General features: G+C 48.2%; 1 long non-coding RNA gene and 1 pseudogene across 3 annotated transcripts in view; one reads left to right on the top strand and one right to left on the bottom strand.

Moving 5' to 3' along the window:
- The first annotated feature begins 494 nt into the window (after nt 1-494).
- LOC129678413 (uncharacterized) overlaps nt 495-9,328 on the top strand; it is a 15,449-nt gene continuing 6,615 nt past the window's right edge. For all 3 annotated transcript variants that reach the window (XR_008720375.1, XR_008720373.1, XR_008720374.1), the window contains exons 1-2: nt 495-589; nt 5,858-8,928. This is a non-coding gene — a long non-coding RNA (uncharacterized LOC129678413). The remainder of the gene's footprint in view (nt 590-5,857; nt 8,929-9,328) is intronic.
- On the bottom strand, nt 5,169-5,719 carry LOC129678407 (60S ribosomal protein L15-like; annotated as a pseudogene).

Here is a 9,328-nt window from a genome sequence, read left to right as displayed (position 1 = left end):
ATCAGCTGTGCCATCTAACAGCTGGCTGCTGTGGGTGTTTATGTCTGTGTATTTATGTGTCTATATCTGTGTGTATGAAGTATCACTATATAGCCAGCTTGCTATGTAGACCAGGCTGGCCTTGAAATCTCCATTATCTGCCTAACTCTACCTTCCGAATGCTGGGACTAAAGGTGTGCACGGTGCCTGGCCAACACCCGGCTTCTTATCTTTCTTCAAAGTCTATGGCTTCGGTGCCTCCTGCTGCCTGACATATGCTCAGTGATGAATAAACATTTGTTGTGGATTAAGCAAACATAGTATACAGGTCATTTCCCTTCAGAGAACATTTCCTAAAGCCTCTTTGTCAAGCACATCATTCTTAGTAGCCTTTTTATCATCTCAAGGAAAGTCACCCATCCAGAAGTGTATTTACACAGTGACTTCAGAAGTGTCCTGATGACAATATAAAAGAGAAACACAGGGAAAGTGCTTATGAAAATGGTGAAATTTGTGCATGGTTCCTCTGACAACAATGAAAAGGAAAGATGCTTGACTTTCTCCACGGAAACATCAAGAAAACTTCTGCCACAGACGCACAGAGACAGCAGTGAGTGGTGTGTTGTGGGTGTGGCTTGAGTTTTTGGTTTTTGTCTGGGTTTAGTGGTTCTAGGGATGGAAGCCAGCCTCACACATGCTAGGCAAGTGCTGTACCACTGAGTTGTGTACCCTAGCCCAGGGATATGATTATTTAAATTACAAATAATCCCTAAGGAAAATAAAAGTTTATATAGTTGACCCTTCACTGGAAATTTTGACGTACATTAAAACCATGCACAAGCTGGGCAGTGGTGCTGCACGCCTTTGACCCCAGCACTTGGGAGGCAGAGGCAGCAATTTCTGAATTCGAGGCCAGCCTGTTCTTCAGAGTGAGTTCCAGAACAGCCAAGGCTACACAGAGAGACCTGTCAGGAAAAACCAAAACCAGCCAACCAACCAAGGAAGCCATTTGAAAGTTCACCATGTTAATCTGTGAAATGCAAGCCCTGTTCTGAGGCCATCACAGACTTTTTCCTCTGTGACTGGCAGGGTGATGGTGGGTGAGCCAGTCTGTGCGCCATGGGTCCTCTGCCACCCCCAGGACTGAGCAAGGCCAAGTCTTCTGCCCCTAGAGAACGCTCTGTGAGAATGCTGGGGGCCTGGGAGAGAGGCTGCCTCTGGTCTGGCTGCCAACTCGCTGCATATCTTCTACCAGCAGGAAGTCAGACATCCAGGGGAATGTGGTGTGCAAGCAGCAGCCAGGCCAGGGTGCTGGCCTCCCAGGTGTCAGACATCAGGATTCTGGCTGGGGCAGAGACAGAGGTGCTAAACAGACGGAGCACCAATTATAAAAGACATAGAATAAGTACTAAAGGCACAGGCCACCAAGCCTCCCCAATAGTCTTGTGTGTCAAGATGCATCTATTTATATTTTTAAAGACGCAATATTGTTGTTGTTGAATTCTCCCGAGCGCTGGGACTAACGGTGTGTGCCACCACACCCGGCCCTTTTTTCATTTTCTTTCATTTTATTTTAGACAAGATCTCACCAGGCTGGCCTTGAAGTGACTAGGATGACAGATGACCTCAGACTTCAGTATTGCTAATTTAATTTTATCACTTAAAATTTTTTTTTTGGCAATTATATAGGTTTCTCAAACTTCTGATCCTTCTCCCTCTCCCTCCCAAGTACTGAGATTAGAGGCATGTTCCACGCTTCCATGGTTTTATACGGTGCTACATGGTTCAGCCCAGAGCTTCATATATGCTGGCAAGTACTCTGCCTACATGCCCAGTCAGCCAAGCCATTTGTTTTTTGTTTTTTTTTTTTAAGACAAGGCCTTCTGGGTAGTTTTGGTAGGCCTGGGACTGGTGTTCACTATGTGGCCAAGCTGACCTCAAACTCATACCAATCCTCTGCCTCAGCTTCCTGAGTGCTAGGAGCAGAGGTATAAGCCATCAAACCCTGCTGCTTTCTTCTCTCCTCTTCTTCCTCCTTTTCTTCCTGCTCTTCCTTGTCATCATCCTCACCATCATTCTTTTCTATAAACAAGATGGAGTCTCACTAGATTACCCAGACTGGCCTCCAACCCTTGGGCACAAGGAATTTTCCTGCCCAACCTCCCAAATAGCTGGGACTACTAGTCCTGTCCCCTTGCCTTGCTGTGAGAGCCCCAGAGAAAATAACCCAGAGAGGCCAGACACTGAGGTCAGGCAATATTTTCTTCTTGTTATGATTTTATCTCCTTTGAATTTTATTAATTATTTTAAAAAATATTTATTTATTTTATGTGCATTGGTGTTTTGACTCCATGTATGTCTGTATGAGGGTGTCAGATCACCTGGAACTGGAGTTGCAGACAGTTGTGAGCTGTCATGTGGGTGCTGGGAACTGAACCCACAGACTCTGGGAGAGCAACCAGTGCTCTTGACTTAGCCGTCTCTCCAGCCCTGAATTTTATTAATTCTTATTCTTCTTCTCCTCCTCCTCAACTGTGTTTCTCTGTGTAGCCTTGGCTGTCCTGGGCTCGCTTTGTAGACCAGGCTGGCCTCAAACTCACACAGATCACCCTGCCTCTGCCTCCCTGGGTGCTGGGATTAGAGGCATGTGCTACCATGCCCAGCTTGAATTTTATTAATTCTTAATAGTCTTTATAATTAAGTAATTCAAAATGTCATGCATATTCATAAATACAAAATAAAGTGGGGAGATGCTCAGGGTGCAGCCGCTGCGCACAGGCAAAGGGCGCACGTTGGGCTCTCCAGGATCCACGGAAAGACAAGCGCACCTCTGTAGTAACCCCAGCACTGTGGAGCAGAGGCAGGCAGCGCTCACGGGTCTAGCTGAAGCGGTGAGGTCCAGGTTCCTGAGAGACCCTGTCTCAAAACATAAGGTGGTCTGGGGTGATGGTTCAGGGGTTCAAGCACCTGCTGTGTGAGTATAAGACTTCTCAGCCCCTAGCTGGGTGTGGTGGCCCATCTGTCCTTCCAGCCTGGGACAGTGAAGATGATTGTGGACATCAACTGGGGCCACTCTATACACACAGATGTGAGCATATACCTCCCACACATGAAAAACATATACACGAGCACTCCACTCCGGAGCTCAAAAATAAATATCTTTCACACTGACTTATAGTTAATGCAATTGGTTAATCCCTCTGTGAGTTAGAGGCCAGCCTGGTCTACAGAGCAAGTTCCAGGACAGCCAGGGCTACATGGAGAAACTGTATTTCATCCCCTCCCCCAATATTTAATGTTATAGCTTCTGATACATTCACTTCTTGGTTACAGAATAACATATTTTTGAAAAAAGAATTTGCACGAAAATGAGCCTATAGTGATTCAGGCCTGTAATCACAGTGACTCTGGAGGCTGAGGCAGGAGGATTACAAGTTCAAAGCAGGCCTGGTCTAGAGAGGAGTGGGAGGCCCGGGTGGGCAAATTAGCCAGATGTTGTCTCAAAATAAAAAAAAAAAAAAAACCCCAAAAGAGGGCTGGAGACACAGGTTCAGTCCCCAGCATCTCACCCATGATAACTATGTGAATTAGCAAATATTAACGTGAAAACTGCACACAGCACCCACCATAGGAGTGTGAGAGAAAGCAAAGCTTCCCTTAGCACCTTCGACTTCACTCTTCCAGAGATGAGAATTCTCTGTCTCTGAAACTTCCTGATGCAGATAAACACATGTATGTAGACATCTTGACGCAAATAAGCACATGTATGTTGACATCTTGTAATTTCTTTTTTCTTGTACTTTTCCCCCACCTTCTTCATATTTTATTTAGTTTTTGAGACAAAGTTTCCTTATGTAGCTCAGGTGAGACCCCAAATCCAAATCCTCTTTCTTCAGCTTCCTCAGTATCTGAGATTAGAGGCATGCATCACCGCACCTAATTTAAACTCTTTCTTAAAGCATTTTAAAAGTTTATTTTTATTTTTAGTTCTGTTTATAGAGAGAGCATGAGCTTGTGTATGTGAGTGTAGTGCCTGCTGAGGTAAAAAAAAAAGGTTGGGATCCCCTGGAACTGGAGAAACGGGCAGTTGTCTGGTATCTGATGTGGGTGCTGGGAATGGATCACAGGTCCTCTTAACCACCAAGCCATCTCTCCAGCTCCACAAATGCACTATACACCCTGCGTGGCAACTTACTCTTCATTGACCCTCTTGGGAGACCTTTTTCTGTGACAGAATACCGAAGACCACACATCTGTTGGCCAGTTTACTTCACCAGAGTTTCAGAGACAGCGCTTGTATCCTAGGGACGTGACCTGGCCTACAGCAGACAAGCATATGAATTCACCTTTGCTGAGAAGACGCTCAGACACCCCTGGGGATGAGCACAGAGACATGTCACGAAGGTGTTTGTGTTGGATGATGAAAAAAGAACAAAGTCAGGCTGTGGTGGCATATGCCTTTAGCCTCAGCACTGGGAGGTGGTGTGGGCCATTGGCAGGCAGATCTCTGTGAGTTCAAGGCCAGCCTGGTCTACAGAGTGAGTTCCAGACTACACAGAGAAGCTCCATCCCCTGTCAAGACGGGGGAACCCATCATGGCAGGTAAGGAGATCTCCACGGAGAGCGATAGGGCTTGATGCCAAGTTCAGCAGGGCCAAGTGCGCACGTGCAGCCGTGGAGCAGGCCAGAGGGGGTGGGTGCGAGTCCACCAGAGGAAGCATCAGAGGTTAACCTGACCAAGCAGGTTTCCTGCTGAAGATGGACCAGTACAAACAGTCACCACCCACCTGGTGGATGGAGGAGAACTGAGTATCATTTTTGCTTACTGTGACAACACGCCTAACAAGATCAACTCATTAAAGACACTGAAGGTTTCAGCCGGACGTGGTGGCACACACCTAGAGTACCAGCACTCAGGAGGTAAAGGCAGGGAGATCTCTGAGTTCGAGGCCAGCCTGGTGTACATAGTGAGTTCCAGGACAGCCAGGACCATGTAGAGAGCCTGTCACGAAGAAGATGAGGAGGAGCAGGAGGAGAAGAAGAAGAAAAGAGGTTTCATTTGGGTCAGAGTTTCAATTAATGATCAATGGGCTTCATTCTTTTGTTTCTTTTTTTAAGGATTTTTTTTTAAGCAGACATGACTGTCCTAAATTGTTTATTGAGCATGAATTTTACAAACATTACCCGTATTAGCGGTAACGGTGGAGCTGGAGAGTGTTGCGCCTTCTCCAGGCTGCGCGGTGAGCGCCACCAATAGTGTGGTGGAACTTGTGGCCCTTTTGGAGGCCAGCAGATGTCAGACCACGCATCTCTCTGTGTTTGTGGACTGGTTTGGTGATCCACTGGGTGTCAGGACTTCTGATAGCTTTATGGAATGGATCAATGAGGATAACCTCAAAAAATTTGTAATGTGGAATCTTCACCGACCCAGTAAGAATTCAGGACTCTCAAAGCCCCGCAGTGGCATCCAGCTCTCTCCTCAGCAACAGACTGAAGGCTTCAGGCAAATTTTAGCTGGTTAGCACCATGGTGGACAGGCTTACCGTAAGTTGCACCCTTAGGAACTGGGCATTTGCGGTCACCACGGCGGACACGAATCCTTATCAGGCCGAGTGGGGCGGAAAGCCCTGTGCAGCGCAGACAGCGGGCGGTACTGCCAGCAGCGGACCCTCAGAAGAAAGCGCATCACGTCCGACTGCTCCTTCCTCCACAGCTCCTGGATGTACTTGTATGCACCCATCCTGGCTCACCTGACGGCTCCCGCCAGAGGAAAGGAAGAAGCCTTTCTCCCACAATCCCTTTTGTGGCTCCTCCTCCACCTCGGCCACCCTTCTTCCGCTCTTAAAGATTTGTTTTATTTTATTTTATTATTTTATAGGTACGGGTATTTGCCGGCATGCGTACATGTACCACGTGGATGCCCATCGCCTATGAATTCCCTGGAACTGGAATTACAGACGGTTGTAAGCTGCCATTGTGAATACTGAAAGTTGAACACCTACCGTTCCTAACGGTACCGTTCCCCCTTGGGCTGGCTCCCTTGTTTCCAGGTCTGTGGCGAAGCAGGACCTCATGGTGTAAGAGTTTGATGGAACAGAGCTGCTTCCCTCATGGCAGCTGCGGGATGCGGGGAGGAGAGGAGAGAGAACATGATATACCCCGAAGGTCTTGTTCCCAGCATTCTCCTTCCTGCGTTCAACTCCACTCTATCTCCTCCTGAGTGTCCATTGCCTCCTAACCACTCATCATATCATGAGCTAGTCAGTGGATTCACCCACTGACACCGCCCTGATGATTCAGCCATCTCCCAGGAGACTTACCTGTGATCGTCGCTGCAGTGGGGGCCCAGGCTTTCAACACACAAGACCATAGGGGTCTTTTCAGGTGCAAACCAGAACAAATGACTGAAATGTTCAGATATCAAGGGCTGGAGGTTTCTGCCTCTGCCTCCTGAGTGCTGTGATTATGGCTCTCAGGAAAGGTTTTCAATGTATATCCAGGCTAGCCTTGAAGCGCCAGCTCCATTGAGCTTCCTGTCCCAGGCTTATGGTAGTAGCTCAGACTACTAACTAGTACCACAGAGAGCACATGGAGGTCAGAGGTCAATCTTCAGGGGTCAGCGCTCACCTTCCGTCTTGTTTGAGGCAGGGTCTCTCTTGTTACTGCTGCTTGGGCAGCTACACCAGGCTGACTGGCTGATGAGCTGATTTTGCTGTCTCTGTTTCTCATGAAGGAGTGCTGAGGTTATTGTCAGCCAGCTTGGTACAGGGGTTTCCTAGATTTGAACTCGGGTTGTCAGGCTTATGATTATGCTGCAAGAACTTTACCCACTAAGCCATCTCCCAAGCCCAGCTCTGTGGTTGTTTGTTTAATAGGCTTTTTAAATGATTTAATAGTTTGTTTAAGCAGATGGGGTGAGTGAAACTAAGAACTAGTAGAAAGATTACAATTGTGGCTTTCAGGTCTGTCGTGCTTTGTCTTCTAATGTGTAGTTCAGAGATATAAATAATAAGTGTGTGTTCTAGGGCTGAGTGTGCGGTTCAGCTGTAAGAGCTTTGTCCAGGGTCCAAACATGCCTCTGAGTTTGGGGACAGCTGTGCTCGGTCTCTCCTTTGCCTGGAAACTGAACTTCATGGGTGAATGTGGGGCTCACTTGGGACCACTCTTCTGGTCCCCAAGTCTCGTACTCAGGCCCCCCTCTCAGGGAAATGACAGATTTCATCCCTGATAAGGGCCCTCCAGGCTTCGGCACCCTCACGCCCTAGGTGTGGCTGATGGCATGGTAATTCTCCGCCAGCACCTCTCCAGGTGGCTTCACAACTACCCGTCAGCTGACCACTTCCTCCAGCCAGGGCCCCCAAGAGCCTTTCATCCCCCCACAGCCTTTCATCTGAGCCTTTTAAAGTAAGTGAAAAGTTGCAGCGACCAAAGCCCGCAGGGAAGTAGGGAAGGAAACAGGTACGCTTCCTTAAGCGGCTAAGAGTGGCAGTCTGTGCCCTGCTCCAGGCTGCAGAGTTGCCAATGCGTGGCCGGGTGTTTGGTTCCTCTGAGAACAGACTAGTTGAGAGACATCCTCGTGGGGCTGAGGGAAGCCCTCTGTGTCTTCCAGGAAAGTGGCGAACCAGACATAGTCTCGTTCTTGGATGGGCTCTGATGTACCCTCTCTACTGTAGCAGGCTGAGTGGGCGCTTTCCTCTCTCCCTCTGCAGCCTCATGAGCTTGAGGCCCCAGATCCTCCTACAGCCACTGCCTCAACCTCCGAGGCCAGACCTGTCCTGAGATCTCCTGAGCCTGGAGTGCCTCCCACCAGGAGCTCACAGACCAGATGGAAGCCCAAACCAGCCCACCTGGAGGGGGGGGGCACCTACTTTGCAAAGCAGTGGGCTTTGTACATGAGACGTGTCAGACTTGGATGGCCTGGGTGGGCACTTTGCCAGGGGCCTAGCCAGGTGGTGGTCAGGGTAGGTGATGGAGCTGTAGGCTAAAGTAAATATGAACAAGTCATCCAGGATCCCTCAGCCTTCAGCCTCAGTACTAGGACCTGATCTCACATACAGAGGACCAAAACGAACACCATAAGCTGGGAGTTGTAACACACAAGCAGTGGATCGCACCAGGGTGAGGCCCAGGGAAGCCAGACAGCTTAAACAGCCCTAAAGGCAAGCCTCTCTGCTCCACCAGGGCACACTCTGCAAGCCAGAGTTTGCAGAGGTTAAGGGGCTAGCTTGAGGGCTGACGACTGATAAGGGCTTGCAAAATAACGAATCCTAAACTCTGTGATGTTCATGTTGTGGAGTCCTGATCTAGAGACATAGGAATGGCTGGCGTTGGAAGGCTGAGTACCCTGCAGAAGACAATGACCTGCTCTTGGGAAAAGGGTTCACACACCCTCACTTCTGTGTGGGACCAAGCCCCAAGGTCAAGAACTCAGTTGAGTGACTGTGTAAATGGAGGGGGAGTCCCTGGGATGGAGCACTGAGGAAGGATATCCTCACAGGGATGGAGCTGTAGGCTGGTAGCAGGGGGGAAACCTTTACAGTCTTGGGTGGATGTTCCTAGTAGGCTCATCAGCCCCTCCTCCTAGGCCCTGGCTGCCCCTGCCCCTCAGCCCTCGGACTTCAGCCCTCACAGGGCCCCAGGAAACAAACACACACCTGTCCCCAAGCCATGTGTTCTTTTAAACTTACTTGTTCTCCTAGATGCCCCAGCTGTATCTTTGGATCAAGATAGGTGACCCCAAAGGCCGCAGTCCACACACTCTTGCTTAGGGACCTGCTGGAGCAAGAATTCCAGAGCAGGACTGGCCTCAGCGTGCAGGGTCTTCCCCAGTTCCCTGGAGATCCAGCTTCATTCCACATCTCAGTCCTTTCAAATCTAGAAAATGCCAAAGATCACAGGAGTGTAAGGCACAACTGCCTTCTCCAATGCTTCAAATGGACATAAGTAAAGGTAAAAGTACCCTGCCTCACTCAGTCCCCTTCTCCCCGAAGATCTGCATATATCATATATGCAGATGGTGGGTTGTACAAAATTTTCTTTTTGGTTTTTCTTTTCTTTCCTTCTTTCTTTCTTCCTTTATTTGTGTATTTTTCTTTATGTATTATTTATACAGCACTCTGCCTGCATGTGTACCTGTGCACCAGAAGAGGGCACCAGATCTCACTATGAACCACCATGTGGTTGCTGGTAATTGAACTCAGTACATTTGAAAGAACAGCCAGTGTTCTTAACCTGTGTCATCTTTGTAGCCACTATCTATCTATCTATCTATCTATATATATATCTATCTATATATCTATTTATTTATTTATTTATTTATTTATTTATTTATTTATTTATTTATTTATTT

This window comes from Psammomys obesus, unplaced genomic scaffold (genome assembly GCF_907164565.1).
Source record: "Psammomys obesus unplaced genomic scaffold, mPsaObe1.curated_primary_1811, whole genome shotgun sequence".
Taxonomy (NCBI): domain Eukaryota; kingdom Metazoa; phylum Chordata; class Mammalia; order Rodentia; family Muridae; genus Psammomys; species Psammomys obesus.
The sequence above is the reverse complement of the archived record's forward strand: the minus strand, read 5'-3'. Positions and strand labels throughout refer to the sequence as shown.